A 15,317-nucleotide genomic window follows, 5' to 3' on the forward strand; every position below is an offset into this window, starting at 1 on the left:
TGTGCACACTACGAGTAAAGAGAAATAGTTTTAAAGGTTGGATTTTGTTCGGGTCTTTTGTTTTTCTATTAAAAAAAAACAAAAATCCTCCCAGAGCAGTCTCTTGGGGCTCTTAAAGGTCTTTGGCACCTCAGAGACTTTACCACTTCAGGGCAAATATACGGGAAGTGGGAAGAATTCAAAGCTTCCCTTCCTGTAGCCTGTGTGCGGAAAGCTGAAAATCACTCAGCGACAAATAATAACACAAGAAGCGTCCGCTTCAGAAGCAGGAGCAAACAGTAGTCCCGTAAAGTCAAGGCTCAGCACCATGGGACTTTCCTCCATGAAGGATCTAGAACTGTCCACGCCTGGACCTGGGTTCCCCGTCCTCAGACACAGGGCTTCGTCCCGTCGGGTTGCCTCCCTCTGCAAACACACACACATCCGGGTCTCCAAAGGTTCCGAATGGGGGACCCGCATACCCTTCTTGATTGTGCTTGACCCAGAATCCAGTCGGGGCCGGACTCGGAGTGACGGTAAAGCAGCATCGGACGTCCCCAGAAGACAGGACACGGGGCGACTCTTTCCTGCAGGCAGCCCCTCCCCAAGCCCACTTCCAACAGAGAAGGTAGGACGCGCTTCCCAAAAAGGAAGATCGTCACCACGAAGTGAGTCAGCAACGGGATCACACACGTGCCGGCCTCCCGAGCGATGCTTCTGGACGGAAGACAGCAGCGCTCAGAAAATAGCTCATGTTCATCGCGGGCGTGTGGTCTGCCCAGAACTGCTCGGACACGACTTGGCCGTAGGCATCACTCGAACGTCGGGACAAGGTGCTATAATTTTCTTCGTTTACAAACAGGGAACCCAGATCAGACTGTGTGACGAGTCCGAGTCCCCATGGGTTCAAGTGACGAAGAGCCAGGAGGCGGAGACCACTCATCCTCTCCCTTCCCTAGAGAGACAAGATGGTCTTTCAAATGTTATCCTTATTACTGAAATGACACGTTTATTTTAGATAATTTTTTAAACAAAGAGATGTCAAAAAAAAAAAAACCACCTCAACTCAGCCACCTTTGCACAGTGAGCCGCGACACCCCCTCCCCGTGACTGGCGGCATGTGGGTCCCCGCGGAGGACGTTTGCTCCCTGTGGTCTGCCTTTCTTTCCTCCCAGAAACCGGGCTGAAAGCTGTGCACACGCCTGCATCCCGGCCTCCCGTCCCCCCACGTGGGGCTCAGCAGCCTCTAAGCGAATGAGGAAGGGAGCGTATAGGTGGTCAGGCCGGAAGCACGGCCGGAGGGCTTCCCCCCAGCTGTTAGGGGCACGACCCGCAGCCACCGTAGTTCACAGGCTTCCCCCCTCGGATCCGGATCCGTCTGCTCTCATAAGCCTGGGAGCCGCCAGGCAGCCCGGCCACTGAGGGCATCAGACGCTTGGCCCCACCCGGCTCCCAGTGTGGGTCCCCAAATGTTGGCCAGCACCCAGGCAAGGGCACCAAGCCCTAAAGGAAAGCCCTGGAACTCCTCCTGCCCTTGGACTCTGGGCCAAGGAGAGGCGTGTGTGTGTGTGTGTGTGTGTGTGTGTGTGCTCACGTGCATTGCACTGTGGGTGTGCACGCGTGTGCATGTGGGGTGTTAAGAGGCAGCCTCCTCCTTCTGGACTTACCATTCCCAGCTTCATGCCGTCCTCAGGTCACCTCGTAATCCTGATGGAAAAGGGAGTCCTGAATGTCCTCGTCCTGGGACAGATCTGGGGTGTACCTTGCCCTCTGGAGCAGTGAGAGAAGGGGTGTTGGCTGCCCCCTCCAGTCACTCCCTGTGGTGTCGCACCCACTTCCCACCCTGGGCGCGCCGGGCCCTGCGTGTGGTGCTTGGTGCCCCTCTGGCCACACTCGTGGTCAACACACAGTCTTTGTCCTGTCTCCTTACTTGAGACTTTCTTTGAGGACAAATGTTTGCTGACCTCACCACTGATGGTGTCCCTCCCCCATCCAAGCCCCCTTTGCCCCATCTGCTCAATGCCAGGGCCTTCCGTCCCCCCCCCCTTTCTTGGACAGAAATGACAAAGGGGCTGATGGCATCTGGGCAGCAAGCTTGGATCGCTCTGCCTTTGTGCCCTTCTTTTAAGGTCAGAGTGAATATGCTTCCCGGTTCTGTATTTAACCTACAACTAACCCAGCGTTAGATGAGCAGGTGTTTCTTGGCATCTTTGAGACAGTTGCATGGTTGATCAGACCTCCAAGCCACGGATGCCCCCAGGACGTCACGACTTGTGTATTCAGTCCCCAAGTCTCTCCTGGATGCTGTGGGGAAGGCGGTTCCCAGAAATGCGTTGGGATCCCCAGAGGCCTGGACAGCACTGTGGCGGAGATGGGGGTGGGGGCAGGGAGGTTGTCTCTGAAGAGGTGAAGACGCACTCTGTACAAAAGGGATTGTCCGGACCGCAGTAGAGCTGCGACCTGGCCGTTGGCTAGGACCTTGGTATTGCAGCTGTGTGGTTATGTGCGTGGACTCCCAGTCCCAAATCCCAGCTCTGCCGCTTAGCTTGTGTCTGGTTTTAGGCAAGACGTCAACTCTCTGTGCTCCAGCTTCCAAATCTGTATAGTCAGGTGACAATAATGGCCGCTACCTTATAGATTGTTGTGAAGAATTAATGCATTACTGCACATAAGGCATTTAAAACTCTCCTTGGAACATAGAAGCATTTACAACAATTATTTCAGAAACTCAGATAGAGACAGATCAGGGGTTGGGTCAGGCACCAGGTGACCAGGTTTTCTGACTGGTTTGGAGTCCAGATGCAACATTCTCTCCCAAGTCAGTCACTAGGATTCTCAACCCAAACCTCTACAGGGTACGGATAAGCCGGAAATGGGAGATGCTGCCAAGAGCCGGTTTCTTTTTGATCTTTATTTAAAGGGTATTAGGAAATTCTGCAGTATTGAAAAAGCCTGCAGTGAGCCTAGTGTAGAGATAGAACTTTTAAGGCAGACAGATCAAAAAGGCAGCTGCCGGTGCTCCCAACATCTGAAGTCATCCTTCGAATCACTCGTCAGACTGCCTGGAGGTCAGCGGACGGCCGTGTGGCTCCTCGTTCCCAAACCCACGGGCTTTCCAGGCAATGGAACCACAGAGCTTGGTTTTCTCCCTACGATTAGGAAAAGGGAAATGAATGACCTTGCACCAAGCGCTCAGCTGTGTGCCCCATGCGAGGCCACCTCATTAATCCCTATGACAACTCTATGAGGTGAAGAGGATTCTGCCCTTGATTCAAATGAAGAAGCCAGGGCTCAGAGACACTTAATAACTTGCTCAAGGTCACACGACTTGACAAATGGGCAGCCAAGATTCAATTCCAAGTTTGCCCCCAGCACACAGTCTTCCTACTACCCACTGGGGAAATAGCCTTGGATTCTGAGTCCTCCGGAAAGTAAAAAAAAAAAAAAAGTTGGGAATTTCTTACATCCTCAAACCCTGTCTCCCCTCACTCCCTGCCCCCCCCCCGATGTGCTGGAGGCTCAAGAGCAGAGAAGCCACGACCGACTGGACTGCCCCTGCCTTCAGTGATGTGCTCAGGAGACCCACCCTAGGGACCACCTGCTCACAAGCTTTTCCTATGCCTGCATGGTCTTCACATCCACCCCCATCCCAGATGCTCTGTCCCTCGTGACAGGTCTTCCACAGCCAGCAAGGTCAAAGCTATAGCACAGTTTTCAGAGAGCCACATACAGCCTTCAGCAAGTGCTCTTCGGCTCCTCACTCAGGAGAGGTGAACATGATGTCTCTTTTATTGCTGGGAGGCCTATAACTCAAGGGTGCTGCAGGCAGAAGGAAAAAGCAGGACAGACTTCAGAAGTAGAAGAAAAAGTAATACCCTTTATCGGTGTGCTGTTTAAACTCTCCCACCAGGGGACATTTGTTTTTGATGGAACAGCTGACGTTTGTCTCCAGGAGCCCAAACTGAGAAAAATGGGGCAGCCACTATTTATCCCAGCCAGAGATTACAGTGTCCTGACCCCACACCCCCTGAGGCTCAGACTACTCGACCAAAATACACACACCAGAATCAACACGGCGCTTTCTCCACACACAGATGCAACAGCTGGTTGGCTGTTTTTCCCCTCCACAAACAAGAGTTGACAAACAAGTTACAGACAGACTCCGAGCTGGTGCACTGCCCTCTGCTCCCCGGGCACAGATGCTCTGTGCCCCCATTAGTGTAAATCCACAGGGATTTTAGAGGTTGAGCTGAAGTGCCAGGGCCATAGGTAAGGAAATTCGATTTGGGGAGCAAATTCATGGTGTATGGAAGGCAAGGTTTCAGGCTGATAATGTGGTCAAATGTTTCAGGAGCATTTTTGGATCCAAATCAGCGTGTGGGGAGTGGCAGACGGTGGCGACAGTCCACCTGCAGGCCCTCAGCACACTTCAGCACTGTGGGTATGGACAGTTCCCCGGTCTCCTCCCCTCCACCCCACCCCTTCCCCGACTTGTTTGCATCAGGGCTCTCTGCATTTGCTCCCAAACAGCTCGAGATACAGGAAGATAACACCCTAGAGGGAACCCCAGGGGAAAAACGGCAGGTGGTAGACAAATGGCCCTGTCTCACTCTCCTCGAGGTGCAAGGACGAGAGGCATTCTGTGCAGGGCTTACAGGGTCCCCAGGGGGACTGACGCTCAGCTGAATACAACGGCAACCATCTCCCTAGCAAACTCTCTCACTGCATTTTCCTCCTACCCTATTCCGCTCCCACCATCCCTGCTCCTACTCCTTGGGATCAGTTCTTCATTAAAGCACCTGTACCCAAATCCTTGTCTCAGGCTCTGCTTCTGAGGAATCCAAACCAAACTTAGGAAGCCACCCCTCAGAATGGAATCCTGGAACTCAGTTGCTCCCTTCTAAAGTAGCAATAAGGACCCCATTTGTGGGTGACAGGGTGATGCCTCTTATTACCGCCTCCAGGGTTTTTTTTTAAATGTTTATTTATTTTTGAGAGAGACCGTGCACAAGCGGGGGAGGGGCAGAGAGAGACAGAGATGGGATCTGAAACTGGTCCCCAGCTCCAAGCTGTCAATAAGAGCCCAACACAGTCGGGACACTTAACTGACTGAGCCCCCCAAGCACCCCATAGTCTGTATTTTAAAGTCTATTTTTTCTGATGTAAGTATATCTACCCAGCTTTATTCCAGTTCCATTTGCACAAAATATCTCTTTCCCTCCCTTCACTCTCAGTCTTTACATCTAAGTGGGTCTTGTAGGCAGCAGACAGATGTGTCTTTTTTAAAAAATCCATTCAGCCACTCTGTCTTTTGATTAGAGCATTTAATTCATTTATACTTAAAGTAATTATTGGGACACTCGGGGGGCTCAGTCAGTTAAGCTGCCTAGTTCAGCTCAGTCATGACCTCACAGTTTGTGGGTTGGAGCCCCGCATCAGGCTCTGTGTTGCAGTGCAGATCCTGCTTGGGATTCTCTCTCTCTCCCTCTCTCTCTCTCTGCCCCCTCCCCACTTGTTCTCTCTCTCAAAATAAAAAAAGACTTTAAAAAATAAACCAATTATTGATAACTACATACTTCTTACCATTTGGTAATTGTTCGCTGGCTGGTTTTTTACTTCCTCTCTGTTTCTTTCTTCTTATCTTGTTCTCTTCCGTTGTGGTTTGATGAGTTTCTTCAACGGTATGCTTTTATTCCTTTCTCTGTATCATTTGTGAACTTACTGTTGGTATTGGTTTTGTGGTTACCATGAGGCTTACGTATAACTTACATCTGTAACAATGTTGGTAACAACTTAAGCTTGATCCCATTTTAAAGCTCAACCTCTTTCACTCCCCTCCCACATTTTATGTTTTTGATGTCACCTTTTCCATGTTTTTATCTTGTGTATCCTTTAACTAAGTATTATAACTTTAGTTACAATCAAAAGTTACTACTGTTGTCTTTTAACCTTCACACTAGATTTGTAAGTGATTAATTCACTACTTTTACTACATATTTACGTTTCCAGTGAGGTGTATTCTTTCTTAACTTTTCCTGTTACTATTTAGCACCCTTTCTTTTTACCTTAAAGAAATCCCTTCATTATTTCTTATAAAGCTGGTTTGGTTGTGATGAACTCCTTTAGCTTTTGCTTGTCTGGAGAACTCTTGATCTCTCCTTCAATTCTGAATGATAACTTTGCCAGGTAGAGGATTCTTGGAAGTGTTTTCCTTCAGCGTGGTGATTTAATCACACCACTTCCTTCTGGCCTGCGAAGTTTCTGCTTTAAAAAAAACCTGCTGAGGGGCACCTGGGGGGCTCAGTCAGTTGAGCGTCCAGCTTCGGCTCAAGTCATGATCTCATGGTTCGTGGGTTCGAGCCCCGCATTGGGCTCTGTGCTGACAACTCAGAGCCTGGAGCCTGTCTTCGGATTCTGTGTCTCCCTCTCTCTCTGCCCCTCCCCTACTCATGCTGTCTCTCTCTCTCTCTCTCTCAAAAATAAATAAAACCTTAAAAAAAATTTAAATCTGCTGAGTTTCTTATATCTTGTTCGTAACAAGATGTTTTCCTCCTGCTGCTTTTCATATTATGTCTTTGCCTTTACATTTGACATTTTAATTGTAATGCGTCTTGAGTGGAGGTTCTTCTCACTTAGAACTCTCTGGCTTTCTGGGTCTGGAGGTCTGTTTCCTATCCCAGGCTGGGGAAGTCTGCAGCCATTATTTTGTCAAATAAAATTTCTGCCCCTTCTTCTCTTTTTTCTCCTCCTGGGACCCTATGACACAAGTGTTAGTCCACTGGATGTTGTCCTGCACGTCCCTCAAGCTCTCCTCACTTTTCTTTCCCTTCTCTGCTCTTTCTGTTGCTCTGGTTGTGTAAGTTCCACTGGCTTGTCTTCAAGCTCACTGATCCCTTGTTCTGCTTCATCTAGTCTGCTGTCCAGCCCCTCAAGTACATTTTTCAATTCAAGTATTGCCTCCAGCTCTGCGGCTGTTATTTTGTGCTTTCCCTCTGTTTGCTGAAGCTCTCACCGTATTCAGCCATTCTTCCCCGGGGCAGTTTTATGAGCATTATTTTGAACTTTTATCAGGTAAATTGCTTATCTCCATTTCATGAAGGGTTTTTTCTGAGGTTTTATCTTCTTCTTTCATTTAGAACACCATCCTCTGTTTTTTTACTTTGCTTGATTCTCTGTGTTCGTTTCTATGCAACAGAGGAGACAACCACCCCTCCCTCCTTCCAGTAGGAGGAGAGCCTTGTCATTGGACCGAGCCCCAGCTCCGCGTCGTCAGCCCTCTGAGCTTGTCCAAAGCAGCCTGCTATAGTTTTAACAACTCCAAGTAGCTGTGGATGTGCCAAGACCCGTCAGAATCTCGGCATCTAGATCCGGGCTGTTTGGAAGCCAGACCCTTTGGTAGCAGCTTTTTAAGATGTGTCAATATATACAGTCCTGCGGGGCCACAAGTATGAGCCCCGTTGGGCGCCAGGGCCAGGCGATGTCCCCCAGGCAGCAGCCACAAACCCTGGGGCAGCAGTTCATGTAACCCACCCTCCCCACCAGCGCTCCGACAGAGCAGAGGAAGGGCATGAAGATGGCACCCTCGTTCTGAGGCGCCTGGAAGGGATCACAGTGAGCTCCCAGGTGTGTTTAATTAGAGGACTGCCCCTCTGGCCACAGCATGAGGATTCGCCTCCTTCACGAAGGACACAGGTCCCGGAACTGATGCCTCTTCCTGTGTTCTGGGGTTCGTAGCTGTTTAAGAATTATTTCTCCATTTGTTGCAGTCCTGTGGGACCCCCAAGTTTAAATCCAGTGGCCACCAGAGCCAGGTGACATAACATTATCCTTTGGCAACAGCTGCAAAAATCAGGGCACCAGGCAGGAGTCCGAGCTCTTTTCTGAGTGACCCCATTATTATAGTCCCGTGAGGCCAGGGTCACAAGCTCCCCTGGCCTCCAGCATCAGGCAGTTGGGGGGGGGGGGGTCCCCTGCACCATGTTGCAAAGATTCAGGCACCAGATGCCCCCTTGCAGGAGATAATGATGTTCCGAAGCGCGGGGGTGGAGAAGCGTGAAGGAGGCGCCCACCCCTCACCCCAGAGAGCCCCCAGCTGAGCACTGCTGAGCGTGCGCTAAAGTGGGCGCCCGCCCTCCAGACCGACTCGTGAACACAAGCAGGCGCGCCGCGTCCGCTTCAAGTCTGGGCGTGACCGCTGCCTCCGAGGGAGGAGCCGCCGATGACACTCTCCTCCATGCGGCCACACGCGGATATGCGTCTGGCTCAAGAGATGACCAGTTTTTATCAACCAGCTTTAATCATCAGCGACTTAAAACCTCGGAACACATTAAATCAGGACCACGGTTGATGTCCCCCATTTCCGGGGATCAAGTTCCTGGTGGACTCCTGTTTGCCTCCGCTTGCAATGTCCCCGCATGGAGCGCTCCTCCGGACCTCTGCGACCATGTGTCTCCTTCCCACCCCGTCCTGGCTCTCCATGTCCAGTGCGTGGAGGGACTCAGTCCTTGTCACACTCCCGCTCCCTCTCACCTTCCGCCGAAGCCCGGGACCTCACTGCCCGGAGGAGGTCTGTCTGTCCACACCTTGTGCACCTGTGGCTATTCTCACCCGACTCTCCGTCAGCTGCCTTGACCCCCTCCCCCAGGAGGGGCCGTGAGTCCCTCCCAGGTGGTCCCAGGGGCTTGGCATGCTCAGCCCACATGTAATTATGACGATACTTCGCTGTGATCTATTGACGTGTGCCTATAACCACAGCACTCTAAGCCTTATGAGAACAAAGACTGTGTCCTACCGAATCCTATGACCCCGGAACCTAGCACTTTTCAGGGCACGTGGACGGTGCTCAGGAAATATCTGTCGAGGAAATGAGGTTGGCGTAAAATGGCGTAACTAGGGTGTGTCCGTACAGTCAGTTCATGAGCGCGTCACGCTCCTACAGACGTTGTAACGAGGTGCCCCAAGCTGGTCAGCTTGAGACCAAGAAATTAATTCTGCCCCAATCCTGGCAGCCGGGCTGCAACATCAAGGCGTCTGCAAGGCTGTGCTCCACCTGAGTCTCTAGACAGAGCCCTTCCTTACCTCTTCCTGGCTCCTGGTGGGGGCCACCTGCCTTCGGTGACCCTTGGCGACCTTGAGTGACCGCTTCTTCTGCCTCTGTCATTGCGTGAACTTCTCCCTGCGCGTCTGTCTTTATCCAATGCTTTCCTCATCTTACAAGGACACCAGGTGCTACGGACTGAATTGTGTCCCCCCAAATTCCTATTTACTACCACAGCCACATCACTGATGAATAACTGGGCTCAGAGAGCTTCTCAGGGTGCCTGGGGGGCTCTGTCGGTTAAGCATCGACTTCAGCTCAGGTCATGATCTCACGGTTTGTTAGTTCGAGCCCCGCGTCAGGCTCTGTACTGACAACTCGGAGCCTGGAGCCTGCTTTGGATTCAGCGTCTCCCTCTCCCTCTCTGTCCCTCCCCACTCATGCTCTGTCTCTCTTTCAAAAATAAATAAACATTAAAAAATTTTTTAAATAATAAAAAAAAGAAAAAGGAAAGAAAGCTTCTGTCACTCCCTGTCTCAGTCATTTTGGGGCCCTGCAGCAAAATACCAGAGACCGTGCAGTTGGAGTCAGAGCTGGAGGCCAGAAGTCCAAGACCCAGGTACCAGATCCGTGCCCAGTAACAGCCCGCTTCCTGGTTTGCAAACGGAGGTCTTCTTGGGGTGTCCTCTCGTGGTGGACAGCAGAGAGGAAGGCAAGCTCTCTTCTGAAGGGGCACGAATCCCACCCACATGAGGCCCCACCCTCCTGACCCAATCACCTCCCAAAGACCTCACATCACACAGGGGGGTTAGGACAGTAACATATGAATTGAGGGGTCACACGAACCCAGTCTGTAGCACAGCCCCCAAGCCCCCTCCTCCAAGGGTGACGGAGAGGGCGTACGGTCTGCGGCGGGTGCGCGGGGACCTCAGGCCAGTGGTTGGTCATTAACGGAGTCCAGCCAGGAAGCCTGACAGCGTTAAATTTCTGAATGTTTTGAGTGGATTCTAGATGGATGCGTTATTCTCCCAGGCAGCAAGATCTGACAAGAGGACCCTCAGAAAAGACTGAAATGGGAGCATTTCCTGTGTGGCTTTCAGCAACACTAGCATGCCCTCTGTGCCTGTGACCCGAGGGGTCACACCTGGACGTGTGCCCGCAGCCCGGGGCGCTCAAGGCCTGGGGGACCCGCGTGTGTCGGTCACCACACGAGCCACCGGCCGCCTTGGGAGGATCTCCTTGGCTCAGCCGGTTCCGGGAGGTGGCGGGAGGGAGCCTGCAGCGGGTGCTGGAGCCCGGTCCCTCCTCCGGGCAGGAGCTCGTGTTAAACTTTCAGGGATTTTAGGAGTCAGTGGTTAAAACGGCCATTATTACAAAATCTAGTGTGTACATTCACAGTTAAGTTATAATAGAAACAGAAGTGATGAGGACGAACATTCCCCGCTCCCCAATGAGTCGACCACACGTTACTGTTCTGTGCCTCGAGGTCACCGAGTCTGCCCGGGGGGGGGGGGGGCCGCGTGCCGTGCCTCAGGGCCCCTGCCCCAGCCCTGCGTCTCCCGCCGTCCCCACAGACCAGCCGTGGTAGGACGGACACCACGGCAAACAGCCGCCACCACACACCAGGCCTGACTTCCTGTCTCGCAGATTTTCTAGACTTAGAGACATAAAGCGGGGTCGCCGGGGCAGATGAAACCCTGAGTGTGTCGTGAGCGTGCGCGTTAGTTCTCCGTGGAGGACGCAGCCGGGAGGACGCCCTCCCCGTGTCCGAAACCCTCGTCCTGGTCAGCAAAGAAATCACTCACGGCCAGACGCGCACCTCTGTGGTGTGTCTCCTCCGCCAGCGAGAGCAAAGGCACGAGCCGACCACGTGTCGGAGCGCGGAGAGCACCGCTGATTATGAATAATCCCGGAGTTTGGCAAAAATCAACCCGAGCAATCTGTGAGCATCAACTCACCATACGGAATTTCCAGGAAAGAGTGCGGTCCATTGTATTCTTACTTGTAAACTGTGTGCTCCGTATCCATCAGTGAAGCACACGTCAACTTGTGCGCACAGGCGTGCATGCGTTTGTGGAGAGCCGGCGGGCTCGCGCCCCCAGCACACAGTGACTCCGGGCACCGCCAACCTTGACCCTGTGAACCCCACGGCCTCCCCGCGCTTCCCTCCCCGTGGCCACAGCTCAGCTCTGATCCTGGAAATGCCACGGTCACGGCCTTGACCACGGGGGGCCCAGAGAGCAGGGGCGGCAGGGCCGGATGCTTCTAGGCATGAGATTCTGCACAGCTGGTTGAAGACTCTGGGGTCTTAGGGGACAGAGGAACCTGTTTTCTGGGACCACTTATCCAGAGGAAACATCATTTTGGCAGAGACGCAGCGTCCGCCTGCAACCCCCTTTTTCAGTGGGTCAGTCCCTGGATGGGCAGGCAGGTCTAGGCTGAGGACCGTGGTCTTGGAGTTCATGTGCCTCCACAAAGACTCACTCTCTGCCTCGACTCCCATCTGCCTCCCCTAAGCCTGGAGGGCTTGACCTCGCCCACCCCCGTGGGGGCTGCCTCCTCCGGTTGTAGCAGGACCCCTGCTAAGTCAGCTTAGAGAGAAGCCCCACCCTGCATGTCAGGTGGGGTCCCCATCCCCCACCATCCCCAGGGGATGTCTGGGCACCTGGCCTGTTGTCAGCAAGAAGCTGGACCCAGTGCTGGGCTCTCTTGACAAGGGACTTTTCCTCTTTCAAATTGGGGTAAAATATACGTACAATTTCCTGCCATAATTATTTTTCGGCGACAGCTCAGTGGCGTCCAGCACGTTCACACGGTGGTGCCGGCATCCTCACCCTCTCATCCATCTCCAGACTGAGGCTCCGCCCATGAAACACCGAGCGCCACCCCCACAGCCCCCCCCCTGCACCTGCCCCGCCACCTTCCATCTAGGGCTCCGACCACCCCAGGCTCCTCACAGAGGCGGAAGCATAACAGCATTGTTCTCCCGTGAACGGTTTATTTCCCCGAGTGGGGTCGACACTTCCTCCCTTCCCAAGGCTGACTGGTATTCTGTGTGTCCCTCCGCCCGCCCATGAGCACCCGGGCGGGCGTGCTATTCTGTGTGTCCCTCCGCCCGCCCATGAGCACCCGGGTCGCTCCCACACTGTAACAATTAGGAACCGCACGGCTGCAGACCTGAGCGTGCAGACCCCTGTGCCAGGCTGAAGGCCGGTTCTAGTTTTCTGGGGGTATTTATGCCCAGGAGCAGAAATGCTGGATCATATAGTAGTTTTTAATTTTTTGAGGCTGTTTTCCACAGCGGCTACACTGTTTTACATTCCCACCACAGCACAGGCCGGGTTTCTCCGTGTCCTCACCACACTGTTGTTTTCTGCGGTTTTGATGAGGCGGCCGTCCTGAGGGGTGTGAAGCTGTGTCTCATTGCCCGTCTCGCTTCCCGGACAAGGAGAGGCAGCGAGCATCTATTCATGTGACTCTTGGCCGTGTGCCCGTCTTCTTTGGAGAAATGTCTCCTCAACTCCTTAGCCCTTTGTTTGAACAGGATTGTTTGGTTGGTTGTTATTGAGTTGTAGGCGTTCTTTATATATTCTGCGTACTAACCCCTTATCAGTTACGTAGTTTGCAAATATTTTCTCCCATTCAGTGACACTGCCTTTTTACTCTGTCATTAGTGTCCTTTGATGCACAGGACCTATTATGTTGACATAGTCCAGGAAACTTCGCTTTGAATTTCAAAGCACAGCTCACTTCAGCAAGCCCTTGGGCCCGGCCTGGGCCAGCCTCAAGTTAGGTTCTGGGCAGACAAAGAGAGGGCCAGAGTGCCTGCAGCCTGCACGCTGGACAGACTCAGCTACGGCACCCAACACAGAGCTCTCTAGAAAACACACACACACACGCGTGCACACACACACACACGTGCATGCACACAAACACGTGCACACACACATGCACACGAGCAGGTCGGGCAGAGCAGCCTCACAGCTAAGGAAACATCTGGCTCTTTCAAAGCTCCCTCACACGACTAAAGGGACTCTAGGACAGTTGGCCGGCAAAGCACGACTCTCCCAGCCCCCCTGAGAGGCAGGAGTCACCGTGGGAGGCCCAGCAGACCCCGGGAGGCAGGAAATGAGAGGAATGTGTTGGGGACCCCGTTTCCACCCCCAGGACTACAGCCCCAGGACCCCCGTGAGGCCTGGTGACTCGCTGGGGACGGGGGCCTGACTCCCCCCACCCCCAGCCCCATCTGCAGAGGGGATAAAGATCCATTTGTATTCATAAGACTAGTGCCGGGGAAGATTAATTAAAAGGCGAGGGTATTTTTAACCATCTGTACTAATTTAGAGGAAGAATTTAGAAATATAATTGTATTATCTGTAACTGAGGAATTCACAGATCCCTCTTGGAATCAGAATATTAATGTGTCTCTCAAAGAGACTCAGCAACACGCGCAAAATCGTGGCTGCCATTCCTCCTAAATTAGCCCAATTAAATCAGGATCATTTTAAGTGTTTGGCTTTGGGGGCGGGGGTGGGAGACAGGCAGTCACACACCGGCAAGGCGAGGGGCGGGCACTCCCCTCCCCCCAGCTTGAGGAGGCCACGACGCCAGGCTGAAGGCCAGCCCCACGCCTCTGTCCGGTCCCCAGAGCTGGGACTCCAGCCCTAGGGGGTGGGAACGCATGTTCTCCCGTAAATAACCAAATAACCTGCAGCAGGTAAGTCAAACCTGCCTCCGGGACAGAAGGGGGGTGCTCGGAGATGCAGCCCCGAATCAGCTGCATGGGTGCCCGGACCTCAGAGGCGGTGACCCAACACCTCTGTCCCCACAGGGCCCACAGGAGGCACCAGCCCTCAGTGTGGCCAGACATGTCATTTATTGAAAAACACAAAGCACCAAATCTCCTGGACAGGGCGGCACAATGGGGCGGCTGGGAAGGCTTCTTCTGGGTGGGGGCACCTGGGGAGAGGGAGGGGGGCTCCCATGTGCCGGGGCCTGGGGCCGTGAGGGCCGGGCACTGACGTTCAGAAGGGCACACCCGCCTCTGAGCTCCTTCTGCTCCCGGGAGGCTTGGCCGAGCACCCCCTGCTCCCCACAAGGCCCACAGGGTTCGGGGATTTCACTGAATTTCCTAACTCACGTTGCTATAGGTGCTGCGGATCGGAAGCTCACGTAGGGTGGGTGCTGGCTGCAGAAGGCGGTGCGATCTCCAGGCGCACCCCACGTGCACACGTGCCCTTGCACGCCCACACATATGAGCGCATACGTGAGCACATGAGGGCACACACACCCGTGCATGTGCACACAGGCTTTGAAAAGAGGGTTCCACCTTGGTGCTGGCTCGCACTAGCAATGTGACTTTGGGTGAGTTCTGAAACCCTCGCTGAATCCCCAGTGACTCGTCTGTGGGTAAGACACCAGCCCACGGGGGTTGTAGGAACATGGGCTCTAGCGGCCGATTTGTTTTAAGAAAGCACAGTTGACAGGCAGGACCCTGACCCAGGAGACCTGGTCCTCTCTCTGCGCCCCCCCCCCACCGCTCTCATGCCCCCTGAAATAGGGGAGACGTCCACCAAGTGTCGGGGCCATGAGTCATCTTCCTAAAGGGCCAGGACGGAACTCACCATGGCAGTATCGGGCACCTTCCGGATGCTGCGAAGGTGGACCCTCTTCTGGGACATTTCCCCAGGTAAGCATTATGCTCGGAGAAAATGAAAGGGAAGTAACTCCATCCGCATCCAGAATATTCTGTGAGACACTGGATGTGTGGGAGGGAGGATCGAATGATGCCTCCGCCCCTCCCCCCCTCCGTGCACACGTGAAGAAACAGGTCAAAGTGCCTCCCCAGTGAGCAATAAACACCTGCTGTCGTCAGGGGGAGAGGGACTGTCATCATCTTGGGGAACAGGGTCTGCCCTGGGGGAGGGACCGTGTCCTGGGGGAGGGACTGTGTCCTGGGGGAGGGGCTCTGTCCAGGGTAGGGACTGTGTCCTGGGGGAGGGGCTCCGTCCTGGGGGAGGGACTGTGTCCTGGGGGAGGGGCTCTGCCCTGGGGGAGGGGCTCCGCCCTGGGGGTGGGGCCGTGTCCTGGGGGAGGGGCTCCGTCCTGGAGGAGGGACTGTGTCCTGGGGGAGGGGCTCCGTCCTAGCGCTGGAGTAATATCCATTCCTCTGGCCGCATTGCTCTGTCCATCACTCAGTCACTTGACCCTGCCTAGTTATAAGGAGGTTGAGAAATGGGATCCTTGCCTGGAAAAGCAATTCCCAGCTCGGGCTCCACAGCTTGGAAGGGAGGGCCCATCT

At 53.7% G+C, this 15,317-nt stretch overlaps 1 long non-coding RNA gene across 1 annotated transcript; it reads right to left on the reverse strand.

The window, feature by feature from the left end:
* Nucleotides 1-2,871: 2,871 nt before the first annotated feature.
* On the reverse strand, nt 2,872-14,737 carry LOC115300226. Its single transcript, XR_003912554.1, has 3 exons — nt 14,641-14,737; nt 3,586-3,798; nt 2,872-3,128 (listed from the first exon to the last, which is right to left on the reverse strand). It is a non-coding gene; the product is annotated as an uncharacterized LOC115300226 (long non-coding RNA).
* Nucleotides 14,738-15,317: the final 580 nt, after the last annotated feature.

Source organism: Suricata suricatta, chromosome 8 (genome assembly GCF_006229205.1).
Source record: "Suricata suricatta isolate VVHF042 chromosome 8, meerkat_22Aug2017_6uvM2_HiC, whole genome shotgun sequence".
NCBI lineage: Eukaryota > Metazoa > Chordata > Mammalia > Carnivora > Herpestidae > Suricata > Suricata suricatta.